This window comes from Scatophagus argus, chromosome 24 (assembly GCF_020382885.2).
Source record: "Scatophagus argus isolate fScaArg1 chromosome 24, fScaArg1.pri, whole genome shotgun sequence".
Taxonomy (NCBI): Eukaryota; Metazoa; Chordata; class Actinopteri; family Scatophagidae; genus Scatophagus; species Scatophagus argus.
In genome coordinates, this window is record NC_058516.1 from 2,206,127 (window position 1) to 2,222,789 (window position 16,663).

At 46.4% G+C, this 16,663-nt stretch overlaps 1 long non-coding RNA gene across 2 annotated transcripts in view; it reads right to left on the minus strand.

Annotated features, from left to right (window-relative positions):
* LOC124055553 overlaps positions 1-12,281 on the minus strand; it is a 210,919-nt gene extending 198,638 nt beyond the window's left edge. For both annotated transcript variants that reach the window (XR_006842711.1, XR_006842712.1), the window contains exons 1-3: positions 12,121-12,281; positions 11,083-11,154; positions 8,860-8,929 (exon numbers count right to left, since the gene is read on the minus strand). This is a non-coding gene — a long non-coding RNA (uncharacterized LOC124055553). The remainder of the gene's footprint in view (positions 1-8,859; positions 8,930-11,082; positions 11,155-12,120) is intronic.
* Positions 12,282-16,663: the final 4,382 nt, after the last annotated feature.

The following is a 16,663-nucleotide window of genomic DNA, read 5'->3' on the forward strand; positions in this document are numbered from 1 at the left end:
ATCAAACAGCCGAAGCCAGAAGGTTCTCTCACGCCAACAAACATGTCGAAGATGTGCATCAAGCTCCTGTCTGAAAAAAACCTGCGTAGTTACTGAAAAACCCAGGCAGCATCGTTAAAATGCAGGTCAGCTGTTAGAAAGGGAAATTCACTGAAGTTATCAGTCCTACCTCAACAATTAGCTTGCTTTTGTGAGCAAAATGCACTTAATTATTAATTGAATAACCCTGAAAAAGCTGAGCGGATGTTGTGTAATTGATGATGCAATTAACGAGTCAAGGTTTTTCAGTAAATCGTCCTTTTAAAAGTCTGCAACCGAAGGGAAAAGCTCATGCTATGGGACACCATTACATTCCTCAGTCACCGTCTCTCAACTCTTAATGGACATTAAACACGGAGCTGAAGAAATACACAAGCACAATCGAGTTAGCGGCCACTTACAGGGGAGAAGCCTCGGCCCATAGATTTGCGTAAGAACACATAACTGTCACAAAATTACACGTCATTATTGAGCAGATCGTATGGATTCCACTTATTGTTGCTTAATGGCCTCTTTAAAAAAAGAAAGAAAGAAAGAAAAGAGAAACGTGGTCAGCCCGGTGTTTAAAGATAATGTCGAGGAGGATGCTCGGGTGTCGTCTCGCCCACCCTCCTGTCCTCCCACCGCGCCCTCCTTTCACTGAAAGCAAGAATCTGCTTATTCGGTTACATTTCAGACCTCAATTTCCGCTTGCAATCAGCTCGTTAGGGCTGACAACTTGAAAGACAGCCATTAATGACACACACACACACACACACACACACACACAGAGGCTCCACGTCCAAGACAGGCCTGTTTCCACTGCAGCCAGAACAGGATGTGAGCAGCTCAGAAGAAGAGGGAAGTCGCCCCCTGCTGGCCTTTGAGGAGGAAAGCACCAAAAGTAAAAAGTGGATCTCAGTGAGGAAGAGGAGCCACTCGCCTGTTTTTATTCCCTAAGTTTGTTTTGTGATCTGTTGCACAAAGTCAAGTGTTTTGCATTGTGTTGGGGAGAAGATTACATCCAACATTTTCTTTACAGTATCAAAGATTTTCACCACAATATTTTATACCACTGGAGCTTTTATTTCTACTTTTAGCAGTAATGCCTAAGCATCTATTGCTTCTTTTATTTTACTAAACAGGTGTGGATGTTGTGCAGATATTTAATACCTTTATACTTTATACAAGCAAAAGCAAACTAGCATTCAAAGCACCACTGCAGCGTTTTCTCTGTAAGGTTGAAAAAGCTGCTGATAAAAGCGTTAAGGCCACCGTGGGACAGTAAAACACAAACTAATGAAAATCCTTTAAGGTTAGCCACTATTTTAATTAGTATAATGGAAACTCTGGGATGCATTTCTCCCAGTTTCTAATTATTTTTGGAGCATTTATCTGCTTTGGTATCTGCAAAGTACCTGGCGATAAACCTCACGTTCGTAAAGACCACATAAAGTCAGTCTCAGCTTATCACACAGGTGATTTTAAAAGCCCATCAGTCTCAGATCGTCATCACAGGAAGAGTGTAATTTAAATCCACCGATTCGAGCCGCACTCACTCGAAACCATATGGGATTTTTTTAATTTTTGCACCACTGCAGGTGAAACTTTATTTTTTTCTTTCTTTCCTAAAATGTCTAATTTCCAAATGGAAATCTCTGAGTATTAATTTTTTGGCAGCTCCTCCTGCATGATTCATGAAAGGCCGGTAGAGGACTAATTGTTCAAATTAATTTGCGTAAACGACTAAGCAAGAGATAACAGAATTACATCTGCACTTCCCTGGCACCGGTTCAACAGTGACGGGCCTCGACAGGCAGCTGCATCAAGATGGCATCCTTGCCAGAAATTAAAAGCAACAAAACATTAATTAATAGACTTTTTGTTACGTTAATCTGCACCAAAAGGTTTGAGCAGAGCGGGGTGGGTGTTGGGGGGGTGAGGGGAGCTGGGTGGGAGGGTGAGGGGAGCTGGGTGAGGGGGGGGTGCATAATTAGAATAAATTAGTTTGATGAAACATTTTGGGGACGAAAAAAAAAGAAGCTTTTTAACAAAGGGGCTGTGGGTTAAATAAAAATACAAACCAAAGAGGGAGAGGCTTGGAGTTAAGTTTCCTGACGACTTCATTAATCACCGTGGTAATGGAGCTGTTACAGTTAAAGCTCACTTGGCCTTCAGTCGGCTCGGATGGCGGCGGTCTGTCCCGTGCGACAAACAGCCGCAGCCGGGAGTGCGAAGGCAGAGCCAAGAGGGACTGTCGGACCATCAATCTCGTGAGCTTCAGCTCCTCCTCCTCCTGCTCTCCCTAAATTGAAGGAGCAGCCCATACTTTGCACTTGTCAATTTGGAGCTTTATCTACATGCTAGAGGCTAATGAGCCATCTCAAACTCTTGATGGCCAGGATGTAAATGATCTTAACTAGCTCTCTGTCTGCTGTCACGAGTTTAAAGGGCCACAATGAGAGGAACTCCATGTGCCGGATCCTCAGACACTCTCATGTGATTCTCCATCTTGTTGGGGGTCGCATGAGGAACTGGTCCGAGTGAGGCCAAAATCCTGCCAGGGTCACAGTCACGCTTTCAAACAACCAAAACTCTTCACACGTGTTTCGAAACATAACGTCAGGACTTTGCTGTGAAGTGTGACAAGCTAATTAGGGGAAAATGAATATAAATACTGTGAAAAACTGGCATCGAGAGCAGTGATTCTGGCACAGCACATAATGTTAAGAGCAGGATCTGCACATATTTAAAGACAGGAGGTGACTGCGTGGGCTGAAGATATGAATCATCTACTGCACATTTAACATCTCGGACTTTTTTCCTTCAGAAAAAGCATGCAGTTACCAGCAGGAGAGTGGCAATTTTAAAGCACTTTTCAAACCTCCACAGTGACAGACAAAGAAGAAGAAAGCAACACCACTACTGCCAGCAACAGTCACACAAAATCCAAGAATGGAAGGCCAGCAAACTTTGAAATCCATTCGAGCCTCCAACGAAGGCTGAAGCTCACTGAAACTGAACGACTGTGATGATGAATCATGGTTTCAAAGCGGCCCGAGTAGATTCGCCTCTGACAGTCCTGCTTTCTCCACCATCATATTGGCTACGTAAACACGCTGTGAGGAGGCCCATTTCTCATCTGCTTCTTTCCCCCACCATTTCAAGGGATATTATTACCATAAATTATGGCTGTAACACGAAGTGGAGTCTGGGCATCCATTTAGCTCTGGTAAACTTCCCCCCGTTGCTGCCAGTTCATGATCACCCATCCAAACGGACTATTTTATGCCCGACTTGCCTGATGCATGATCAGGAGAGTGCGCCGCCATTTTTTAATCCCTCTTCCCTCCCTGCTCTCCCTTGAAAGAGAAAATCGAGGGGAGGACACGAAGAGGCCATCGCTTACGTTTGCCTGAGCGGCAGGCAATGCGTCTGCATGCAGCATGACTCACCTGGGCCCCGTTCATCTCGGCTCCGTGGAGCCCCTGAGGGCCCTGAATGCACCACCCGCGCTGTGAGCATGGCTGGGTCTGCACAGCAGGTGTGTGTTTTGTCGTGTTTTTATTTCTTATCTTTGCTGCTGAAAAGAGCCGCGTATCGTACAGGCTCGTCATCTGAGGGAGGAATCGATTAAAAGCAACGCCAGTTTATTACGAACTGCACTCGAAACACAACGAAAAATGAAAATCTCCTCATAAAAACTGCGACTGAATTGCACGCAGTTTCATGTAGTTTGCAGCTGGATCCTCTGAAAGAGGCGCCGTCGCCAAACAGACAGACTTTATCCAAGCAGAAAATACTCCTATTAATGAGGCTTGATGATCCTGAATGCAGCCTTGGTGGCTGAGGTTTATAAATGCGTAAAAATAAAAATGTACAAGATACTCAAAACTCTGATCATCTCCTCAGAAAAATTAGCTTTGATTTCTTAATCATTTTTTCCTTCCATCTCCTCCCCTCCCATCACCATTTCTCCACCCCTGACATCCAGACAGTTGGTGCTGCCATGTTGCTTACAGCCTCATTTTTCTTCTTCTTCTCTTATTCTGCTAATATATTCAGGCTCTTCTTCTTCTCCTGATACATATTCGCTCTTGATTGTGGCTGCCAATTAGCCGCCGAGGCTGTGGCAGTTCATCCATCTGACTTAAAGGTTCCTTGCCACTAATTTTGACGGTCGGGTCAAGTAGCGGAGGGGGCCCATTAATTGGAATAATGAAGTCTTCAGTGAGTGATCATCAGTGACTTCAGAGTGCTATTAATCCTTTAAAGAAATCATCTCTTTATTTTTAATGTTTAGCTTTATCGTCCGGCCAGCTGCTGCAACATCTCATTTATCCAAGACGTAATAAACATCACGCATGTATGACTTTTCTTCCTCTCGCCCTGTGTTTTTTCACTCCGATGTCATTTACTTTAATTTCTCTCCTACTTCTCTCTCTCTCTCTCTCTTTACCATTTAATTCGCTCGTATTCCTTCTCTTCATGCCTTTCTGCTTTTGTTTTCAAGCCTTCTCCTTCTTTCTCCTTTTTCTCTGCTTCGTGATCCCTCTCTCCTCTTCATCTCTTTTCTGCTTTATCCTCCCGTTCATCTCACATTTTTTTCCATCCCCCCTCTCAACTTTTTACACCACAATTCCTCTTTCTTCTTTCATTCACACTGTGATCTGAGCTCTCCACACTGTCTCCTCCACCCCTCCATCTTCTCCCTTTTCTCTCCTGCCATCGCTCTTTGCTCCTTCGTTTCGTTCGCTCTGCTCTTCCTTCCATATCTCACTCTCGCTCGTGCTGCGCCACTTCAGGTCCATATTTGCTGCTTGACTGGACAAAAAGAGGATCTTTCTGTGCACATTTTTTTCCCCGTTCACTTCAGTCGCCGGGCGGCGCGCCGCTTTAATAACCGGCGGAACAAATAAACTGTGGAGGGATGTGAAACTGGCAACCTAAAAACGACAGAAGCAACCACAGACCCAAAGGCAAGAGGAACATGAATATGAAAAGAGGCAGAAAATTAAAGTGCTTTGTCTGATGTAACACCTGCTGGACTATAAACGATCATTTTCTCTTCACATCAGTTTGGCAGAATCTCTTTTAAAACTCGCTGGCCAGTCATGAAGTACAAAGCTTGTGCTGCTACATGCTTCGTCTCCTTTCAGCATGATGGGCTGACCCTTGACCCCCTGCTTCAGGCCTTCAAACCAGTTTTTCTGAGTTAATAAAACCATATTTTACCTGCACATGCAACCCATTTCATCCCATACTCAAGCTAGTGAACACGTCATGGGTAATTTCAGCACATTCATCTGCAAGGCTGGCACTTTTTTAAACTTCAGCCGAGGTTTGTTTTCTGTCTTTTCTGTCAGGATGACGCAGTGTCTGAAAACTTAATCGATGGGCTTGTTTATTTCCACAGCATTCATCTTTTTCAAACATGATATTACTTAATCTGTTTGATATATCCATTCATTCACCTACAATATGTATGTGTCCACCCATCAGTCTCTTCATCTATTCACATATCAATCTACCCACGCAGCCATAAGCTGCACCGCAGTGCGTAGCCATTACTCACAGTGACAGTGAAGAAGTGAGTGCCGATAATCCCCACAGTGAATCCACGTCAGAGACAACTCTGACGCCGCCGGATTTCACACATGAAAGATGGAGTCGACTCGCCCTTCTGACAGCACGTGTGAAGCCTCTGTGCTTTGACGGCGCGGCCCGAGTCAAATTGTTCATTTTACCTCTAATCGTGCCATTTATCAAAAGGCTGCTCGGCCGCGTCAATAAGTGCAGTTATGCTAACGAGATCCGGGCGAGGCCGCGGAGGGGACAAGACGCCATTCAGCGTCAGGGGGTCCGAAACAGACCGTCGGTACCGAGCAAATATGCCAGTTCCTCCTTTAAACCATCACTTTGTGTTTACAGGAGTTAGTATTGCTGTGTTTTTCAATTCAAACACAGCAGCGAGAACAACAACTGACCTCTGACCCCCGTGTGTGTGTGAAAGGACAAGTATCTTGTCAGGGACACTCTTTTAAACAGAAGTAATAATAATATTTGCTTTAAGTGACAGAAGCCGAGATGAAAAGGCTGGTTTCATGATTCAACGTTCAGTTTCCAGGAGACCGGACTGCGTGGACGGTCAGAGAGCTCACCTGATGTTGAATGAAGGTGCGTTTCAGCTCTGATCAGTGTTTTTGTTAGGCTTGCATGCTCTCTCAAGGACCAGTTTTACCCAATTCTTAACGCACTACTGGTTCAAATAAATAAATTCACTAAAATTGACCATCGCTGTCTTTTTATTAACTTTTCTGACACAGGAAGCTTCGGTTTTCTTGCTAAAAAGCACTTGACAAAACGTCTCTGAACTCTTAACTCAGATGGCCAAGCAGTAATTCAGCACGATTAAAAAGATGCAGCGGCTCCCACTCGACAGAACGAAGCTTCTTTCAAAAAACGCTGCAGTGTATCCTCCAATTTAGCTCGCGCTGAGACAGACTCGAGCCGCTGCAGAGCACCGCAACACAAACACCAGTCAATCTGCCCATTTTGCATCCACTTCTCATGGCTGATTATGAGCCACGTTGCTGCACTTGATGGAGAGATTAATCTTGCTTTGATAGAAATATGTCAGTTTCTGCAGGCTGTGATGGATGTGATTTATCATTCCGGACAAATCTGTCCCTCCTCCTGACAGCTCTATCGCCGCAAGAATGTCCCAAAATGTCACCTGTTGTACGCCGTGTGACCTTCTAATTTTCTAATTCAATTTCGAGAACTCTCCTCCCCGCAACTCAGCCCATATCATGAACCAGTAATAACAATTACACACCGTGACTGGCTCCAAAACCTGCAATTCCCCCACTTTAAATCAAACCCCAAGTAGTCTTTTATTAGGCTGCCTGGTTAAATCAATCTAAATCTAAGCATAATAACTCTCTAATCAGGTGCTGGGGAGAATAATAGGTTGTCACGCTCGAGGAAAAATAGGCAATCATGGAATGTTTTCTTTAATTAGGCCGGCTAAAGTAGAAGGGCACGGCGTGAGCGCGGGACACATTCATCATAGCCAAGGTGGGAAATTACTTCAATTACTCAGGGAGGGGAGAGCGAACGGAATTACAGAAGTCAGAGAAGCAGAAGAGAGGAGACCGTGATCTGCAAGGAAGTCCAAGTGACACGGGGGGCCGAGGAGGCAAGGAGCCAGGAGGCAAGGAGCCAGGAGGCAAGGACAGAGGAAGTAAGAGGAAGGAGGATCGCAGTGAAACGTGTTCTCTGTCTTTAACCCATACCTCTGGAGAGCAGTGGACGGCCACCTGGCTCGGAGAATTAACCAAACATGAAGGTTATTTTGTGTGTGTGGGGGGGGGCTGGAGTACCTGAAGTAAACCCGAACCCAGAGTGCTAACCGCTGAGCCGCCATGTTTTTTACAGCAAAAATCTTCCAGCAATACACAGAAAGACGTTCAAATTCACCAGCCACTCAGTCGTAAATCATTTGAGTCTGAAATCTACCAGCACTTGGCTGGTGGCTGCTGCTGCTAACTTCCCACCGTGAGGGCAGGACACGGGAAAGGAAGGCTGCTTGAAAAGAATTTTTAAAATCTGCAAAAGGGATGAAGGACAGAGAAAGACAGAAAGGAAGCTGGAACAGAAAGCTGAAATGACAACTGAAGGAAGCAGGAGGGAAAGAAGGGAGGCCCAATCAAAGGAAATGAGGACGAATCAATGAAGGAGTGGATGAAGATTTAAAGAGCAGGAGGAAGGAGGAACAGCACCGGGAAGTGGATAAAGCGGGTGAAACGAGTGGGAAAAGACTGAAGGAAAGAAGGCAAGCGAAACCGATTTGCCTGCCGCTTCTTGCCACGGCTGTAAAACAGTCCTCCATCACTCATCCTCAAAACTGGACCCCCACCAGGACACCAGGACAGCCACGACTCTGTCCACCGCAGAGCTCCCAGTGTCTGTCAGCCTTCCCAGAATGCAACGAGAGAGAGGGCGAGCGGGCGAGCGAGCTGCGCTGTAATTCCTCCCGAGATGACGAGACAAACGGCCTCTTACTGTAACTGGATCTATTGATTCGGGCCGACGCTTTGGCAGGTCGTGGATCCAGTTTGTTCAGTGACTGAAGACATGCCAGCTCGGCCACCGGCCAGATAAATGCAGAGATTATGACTTTTGATAACTGCGGCCGACTGGCTCAGCTCTGATGAAGGAGCTGCTCACGACGGTGACGAGAAAAACCTCTGAGATGGACTGAGGCACTTCGCTCCGCCACGATCGCTTTATTAAGTACTCTGACAAATTAACGGCCGAAAGAAATATGACTTTCACAGGGACGGAAGGAGCTGCAGTGAGATTTATGGACAGGAAGGAAGGTATTTTATTTTATTTTCATATAAATAAAAGTTCCTGACAGGCTCTGCCCACAGTCTGACTGCGACTTTCTAAAACTGCACCCTCTTCTTTGGTCTGCAAATCGTTTTAAAAGTTTGGATTTGGACCGTCGGTTGGACAAAAGAAGCAATTTGAAGATGTGACAGTTTTTCGACATCCTCCAGCCAAAACCTTAATCGATTAATCGTGAAAATAATCCACAGATTAAACGATGATAAAAACTCTGCACCTGGCATTCAGGCCAGCCGACAGTTTGATTACAACCGCGATAAAAAGCGAAATAATAACAGAGAAAAGAGTCAGGATGATGCACATTTGGACCGTCTGGATTTGGACTCGTCTGCCATCAGTGGCAACCAGTGATTACATGAGGAGTGTACGCCAAAGTAACACACTGTGGGTGTTGTTAGTGGACATGAGGCCTGTCATATAACTCACCAGATTGATCCTCACGCCAGGAAGACTGGAGCCGTCACTTCAGTCCATTAACAGCCATGCAGCCCAAAGCCTGCAGATGAAAACATCAATTAGTTTACAACAAAGTCCAAAGAAAAATCCCCTCAAAGGCACAATGTGACTTATTAACAGCAGATTCTCGGCGAGCGTTGGCCAGAGGGGATTCACTGTAACGTCCTGAAAGATATCACAACTTTACACGTTTTCACATTTAGACCACAGGAAGAAAGAAAAGAAGGAGTTTTTCTTTAGCAGTGTCTTTTACTTTACTGGATCAGGACTGTGGTTACACAAATCCTGACCTCAAAGGGACTGAATCGAAGGCAACTGGCGTTCAAGACGTTTCATCAGTTCACGCTCATCACGACCAGACTCGGCCTAAATCAATCTCTTTGAGTCCACTATGACCTGGATAAACGAGCATCCAGACACAAATCGGGACATTACTTTTTGGTGTGTGCGCAGCAGAGCCGTTATGTTTTCAGGACGTCCATCCATCCCTTTCATGTGATGTCTCGACACAATTTCTTCGTAGAGTTTGGTGACCAAAGGTGACCTCACCAAAACCAACCCAAAAAGGCCAAAGGTCAACTTCACTGTGGCATCATAACGCTGTGCAGAAACACTTTTCTGCTTTATTTCTTTAATTTCACTGGCGTTTTATGGCCTATTGTGCTGTGACAGGACAAACACAGCTGAAGTTAAGTTAGTTTATCTCCCAGCTCTAAGCCCAACACCCTCATCCAGAGCGGTCCAGGAGGACGAGCTCTGACAGCAGAAGACGGAGAGGCCTCCGTCAGCATCGCAGGAAGGTGGTAATCAGGCGAGGATCTGTGCTCCACCGAGGCGATCGATACGAGGGCTGCAGTGTGTTCGCGTCTTGCAGCCGTGCAGGATTATCAGGTTTAGGCGATCCATCACGGCTCGAGAGGCGGTCAGCGGCAGAGCAGCCGGAACTAAATAAGTGGACGAGGTGTAACGTGGCTTTCAGAGGCCCGGGCTGCAGGGGGAGTCTGCGTGTCCGCTTCGTGAGGTCGTGAAGTGAATCTGAAAACGAGCCAAGTGTTCAAGAGAAGCCAGAGAAGATAAAACTTAAAAGTGACAGTGTTGGAATCTTTTTCCCCGAGCACAAAACACCCACGCAGACCGTTTAAATGTCGGATGCGATGCAGTTCGCAGCTCGACTGGCGCATCTCAGCTCCTGCACTTTGACTGCTTCGTCTGTCTGACCATCTGATGTGCGCTAACAGCATCAGGTTTGCTTCAAACTCAAACGGCTAAGACGTCACATTTCAGACGCACAGGAAGCACATTATTGGTGGTCATTAAGGATGCAGGTCAGTTCTTTCTCTCATCCCTCCTTCTCTCCTGCTCCTCCTCCTCCTCCTCATTCTCTTCCTCGTCTGTCCTTCCTCTTCTCATCCACCTCTCCTTCTCTCCCCTCCTCCCTCCCACCTCTCCCTCTCTCCCCCTGCCCTCCTTCCCCTCTCTTCCTCTTTCTGCTTGACTGAGCAGTGAGCCCAATTTTTTGTTGTAAAGGCGATAAATCATTTCAGCTTTCATCTGTTGCTATTGATGAATGACCAATTATTTGTCATCTAATTCGCTGAAAAACGATGACCCAGGGAGGCGGATCAACTCCGCCCCCCCTTCAGCGGCTGATGTGACGCAGGACAGCAGTGATGGATTGTGTCCTTAAACTGTTATTACATGTATAATGTGGGACTCAAATGCAACATCTCACTTGTGTGTGTGTGTGTGTGTGTGTGGGTTTCCCCTCTGTAAACAAACCGATGCAGCAGTTACATTACGAAATAACAAAGAGAAGATGATGATGAAATCACTGAAACAAGACCTCATAATCAGGGCCACAGTCATCGAGTGCGTCACCGCGAGAGGAGAGCAAAGTCTTTATTCAGTCCTGTTAAATTCTGCAGCTGCTGTGAGTGAAAACCACTTCCTGTCTCGACACAAACACCTCCCGTACATCACCAAACCTGGAATTACAAGCCCTGACAGCAGCCGAGGCTCCGCCCACCAAGTCAAAGGTAACCTCGTCTGAACCTGAGGTCGTTTACATGGAGGCTGACCTTAAGGCCGCTTGAGTGATAAATTATGAGTGTGATAAAGTTGTGTTCCTGTTCATATTTTGATCTTTTCTGGTTCACTCGTGTGTCCGCCGTGTCGGCAGCTCTCAGGGTTTACCTGTCGGTTCACCTGCTCGTGCTCCTTCAGAACGGCTGCAGCAAACCGCCACCCGCCTCCGCCAGAGTAAAACTGCAGGAAAAAGACAGATTTACTTCCATATGACACGCTGAGGCGAGTCCCTCCACGTCCCATCAGTCACCGGCCTCGACATGAGTCTTTTCAGCTGAGCTCAAATATCCAAACACTGAAAAATACTGCAAAGGTGGCAGTACTGTGAAACGATGAGCCCAAGTCAAGCGAGAGGCGTTCAGGAAACCCTAAAGGTGCAGAGCAGTTTCTCAGTTTCTCAGTCCAGTTGGTGTCTTGACCTTCAGCAGTTATGTGACTTTATTCCATCACAGTCGGAGGACGTTTGGACGTTTCGGTTTGCTGCCACCTGCTGCAGACCAAAGTCCACTTCCAGACTTCTCGTGGCGCTCCAGCAGTACTTTCTAAATATATTTACACAATAAATGTACCCCTCACATTAACAAGCAGCCTTTTCACAGAGGGAGGAATGTTTTTAAATAAAGATTACTTTAATAAAGAAGCATGTTTATCTTGGCTGCAGTGCTGGAAAGAAACTCTGCTTTCTACAGTTCTGAGGTACTTGTACTTGAGTGCTTACGTTTCTACTGCATTTGCCACTAAGACGCGTGTTAATTAATTAAACCAAAGTACTGCAGACCTGACCACCCAACGGAGTACTTTTACATACGTTGGAGGTATTACTTCAGTACTTGGCCTGTTTCACTTCAGTAATATTCCAAATGCAGGGCTGTTAGCTTAATGCAGTAATAGTACACAGTGTGGTACTGCTCCCTCCTCGTAGCAGTGGCTGTGAGTGGGATTTTGGTTTTAAAACTCAGACGTGGTGTTTGCTGTTTTGAGGCTGGCGCCAAACAAACAGACGAGGAGCAAAACTTTCGACGAAGTTTGCTAATTTCTGCTCGCGATTTATCAACTTGGAAAACAAACAAACAAACTGGACGGAAACTGCGAGAAGAAAACAAACAAACAGGACGGAAACTGCGAGAAGAAAACAAACAAACTCACCAAAGTGCCGGTCGAGTCTGTCATTAAGCACACGGTGACTGACGACGGACTTCAATTAATCGATTATTTATTTATGCAGATAATTTTTACTGTAAAATCACACTGATTGGCCGTGATTGGCCTTTCGCGACACCTGCAGGTTCGTGCGCGTCACGTGACGCTGGGTGCACTGCGCTGCAGCTGATTGGCTGGTGCTAAGAATTCACGTCACGCTACCAAATACGACTGACAGCTTCAGATCCGTTAGAGCCTTTCACACACTTCCTGTCCGGTGGAGCCCGTCCGTCTCCGCACAAACTGAAGAAAACTGAGAAGGTTCTCCTCCTTCTCGGACTAAACAAACTCTTTTAAAAGCCTCTTGGACTAGCGGGACTTTTTGCTCTTGTTGTCCTTTTCCACACATCTTCATCACCGCTCAACTGCCGGTCATGTTTCGTTTGTCCACTAGGTGGCAGTAGTTCGTCACACTTTCTTTCCTGTGCATCACTTTGAAGGCATTTCTGTTTGAAGTGTGAGAGGTATTTTCTTACTATAACTAATAATTAAAAAAAAACAAAAACTTGTCCTCCAGATGTTCTTTTATCGCAGTTCATGTTGTGCTTTGTGTCATGCTGATGTTTTTAGGGCATCTGAGCTGGTTTTCAGCAGTTGTAGTTGTCAGATTCGGCCAGCAGAGGGCGATGCTTAACAAAATATCGTCCCTCAAACGCAGCATTGACATCAGCTTTCAGATTTTGTTACCAGCGTTGTGTTTACAGAAAAGACACCTTGTTCTGCATTCATAAGATTCCTTTTTTTGTAACGTGAATAAACTCTTTGATGGGGAGGGGGACATTTTAAAGTTCAATATGTGTCAATCAGTGTCAAGGTCAACAGGCTGTCAAAGTGCATAATAACGAGTGAAGAGGCCCCACATGAACTGACTGAACTGACTCAAAGTGGAGTTGAGGTGAGACGTGGTTTCCTCTTATTTCCTCTCTTCGGTGCTTCACTTTCTTTGGTTTGGAACAGCTCGCAGTCGCAGCTTTATTCCCGCCGCCTCACTGCGGATGGAAATGCAGCCTTACAGAGCAGTGCTCTTATTCTCTCAAGTGTTGTGAGAAAAAAAGTGGCTCAGTCCCATTTCATTTGTCAAGGGGCTACTTAAGAGTGAAAGATGCCCCATCCCACATCCCACCCCTCCACCCACAGCCACCCACCCACCCACTGTTTTTTTTTTCCCAAGGACGTATGAGCTCATGGTGCCTGGCCGCCTGCCTGGACGAGGAGGAGGAGGAGGAGGAGGAGGAGCCGGATGCATTCATCAGGTGCATTACGTCATCCCGGGCCAATCCCCTGCTCTCTGACACGAGCTTTCATGCCAGCGTCCGTGGCGGAGTTTCACGTGTGGGAGCTGGCTCAGAGCGACACCAGGGCCCACGAGGTGACATCGAGTCCAGCTCAAACGTCCCAAACCTCTTAGGGTCTTTCTACGAGTTGGAGGCTCTGGTGTTAAATCTGGCCCAAATCAAGTCATAGAAGCAGTCGAATGTGGCCTCAGTGCCGTCAGTCTGTGCACCATCAGCTGAGAGCGAAAGCTGCAACTCAGACAAAAGAAGTCAAACGCATGACTTACCGATGTTTTGTGGCTGAAAAGTCACTCTTGTCCTTTTTGCAGTGAAACTTTCAGGTGCCCCCCCAAAAAAAGACGTTCAATACGTGGGCAATCAGCAGCTTTTAGAGTCTGAGCTCCTCTCATCGGTGACAGACCTCAGATCAGATTAGAGTACATTAAACTGTCTTGTCACTGCACAAAAATCAGCCATCCAGGAGTTCAGCGTCTACGTTCATCCGCGGCTCGACTCCCGGCCACCGAATGAAATGACCTTACAGTGGAATCATACAGTGCAAAGAAAGAGAAGGCGTGCAGAGTCCACTGTAGCAGATCACTTGGTGGACTTCTCTTGTTGTGCTGGAACATGTTCACGCAACAGGAATGTAAACGAATCTCATGAGTCGGAGTGGATGACACAAAAGGTTCATTCCTGGACTAAAGTGTCATTTACTGGTGGAATCAATCTGCCCACATTTCTGACAGTCTGGTGACAGCACACGGTGGGAAAACATTCACTTCCAAAACCTGTTTTTTCCTCTTCAGGGCATCAGAGAAACCAATCAAAGAGGCTGATGGGAAATGTGGTGAGGAAACACGGGTGACAGATAAACAAAATCTCGAGGTCACTGGTGCTCCGGGATGCCGCTTGTACACAAGTGAGGCTGTAAAGCTGTCAGCCTCTTTCTGCTTCAACCTCAGCGACTCTGTGTGTGTGTGTGTGTGTGTGTGTGTGTGTGTGTGTGTGTGTGTGTGTGTGTGTGTGCCTTTTTACCCAACATGAACCCACCATTCATTCCATGAAAGATGAACTGATGGAAACAGACAGAGCAGACAGCTTTTAAGAGCATGGTGGATAGACAGATAGAAGGGTGGATGGATGGATGGATGGATGGATGACCTTTGACCTTGTTTAACCCCACAGAGAGCATGTCGTCGAAGCTGCAGCACAAACGGCAGCCATGTTGCGTCCTCGTTCCTTTTTCCCTTTGAGTCAGGAGACGGTGAACCAGGCATCGCTCACCGTTCATCGACCACACGCACACACGCACACACACACAAACTGATATGATTAGCATCACTTGCCCTTTAAGAAAGTACATTGTGTTCACGAGAGAGAGAAAGAGTCTGGAATTAGAGTCGACCAAATTACCTTCTGTGTGTGTGTGTGTGTGTGTGTGTGTGTGTGTGTGTGTGTGCAGCCAAACCAAACATGCCGCTCAACAAAACATCTGTACCTGAATTTGCAAATACTGATGAGATTAAAGTGTAACGATGCCAGAGGAGGCTGCAGCAGCAGAGTCGGAGGACCAGGAGCATCAAGGTCACATGCAAATAAACTCATATTTAATCCATGTGTATCAGATACAGAGATACACGCTTGGCTTTAAATGTGCTGAGGGTCTCAAGAAAACATGACAATCAAATATAAAACATTTCACAGGGTTGAGGCTGGCAAAGTATTTTTCTCTTCTCATATCCAAACATGTTTGAATGGTCCCTTTCTGCATCACAAAGCTTGTTTTGTCATCATGTGCCTCCTTAATTTCACAAATTGCACATTAAAGGTCGCCTTGCGTGTTCCTCACTGCTGAGAAGAAGAAGAAGAAGAAGAAGAAGAAGAAGAAGAAGACATTTTCCTGTCTAAGATTATTTAAGTGAAGCAATAAAAGTCGCTGCTGAGCCTTCTGGAGGTGCTGCAGGACCAAATCAATGAGGCGTCTGTGAAGGGAGGAGCCTAATCGAACAGGCCGATGACTTTCCATGCCCTCCCGTGCCAGGTTCCTCCAGAACCCGGCCTCTGTGGGCTCGCACGAAGCCGCAGTTAGATCAGATACCGTGCTGGCTCTCTCTCTCTCTCCGGCGTTATCAAGCAGCGTGTTTGGAGCGGCGTTGACAGCGCTGGCACAAAAAGGGAGTGCTGGAAGCTGGCCTCAGACCAGCGGTGCTCAGTGTGTGTGTGTGTGTGTGTGTGTGTGTGTGTGTGTGTGTGTGTGTGTGTGTGTGTGTGGCGCCTGTCTGGCTTTTGGCTGGAGCTCGAAGTTGAAGCCTGTTGGAATCAGGGAAATAAAAGTGCAGATGCCAAATGTTGGACATGTGTGTGTGTGTGTGTGTGTGTGTGTGTGTGTGTGCGCGCTGAGGGACAAAACACGACATGCACCTTTAATCACGTTAATGCAGCAGACGAGCACAGTTTGCATGTCCAGCCTGTGTCCTCTGTCTTCTCTGGATTTCCCCCCTCTCCGTCTCTCTCTCCAGTGTGAAGTTTTGGGGCATGTCTCACCTCCTGTGGGCGTTTCATGTGAGCTTGCCAAGAACAACCTGAAGGCAAAGGGAGAAACAAAGAAGCTGAATGTTCAGAAACACCCTGATCAACAGTCTCTCATTCGGCTTTGAGGACGTCGGTTAGCTCAGGGACAGATGACATCTCGTCAGCATGACTGACAGCTGCCGGGGCGGAGGACACCTCCGGTCTGAAAAGGAGATTCAGTACTTTCACACACGCGGAACAACACGTTACCTGCAGAAATCGGGTTGTGCGGGCTTATATTTAGACTTCTCGGTGTCAGGTTGCGTTAAAGTCAGATTTCTGTGTAACTTATTGTGAAGACAAAAAAGCATCAGCACGTGTGAAGATGTCTCCTTTAATGTGCCGACAGCAAACTGCTGTGTGCGCACACGGCTGTGGGTTTCAGCCCGGGCTTCTGATCACACATTTCTCACACAGACATGAACGTTCACTGAAGCCTGTGAACAGACTGAACATTAGCGGGAATCCGTCTGTTCGCGCACGGCCACTTTGTCAGCCTTTGCACGCAGTAGTTTATGCAAAATAGCATCATACACACTTTGACTTATTGCGCATTTTGTATGAGCAGGAGTCAAAGTTACAAATCGGCCAAAGAGTCGTTAGAGACAAGAAAGAGAAGTCATTTTTCAGTACATTTATTA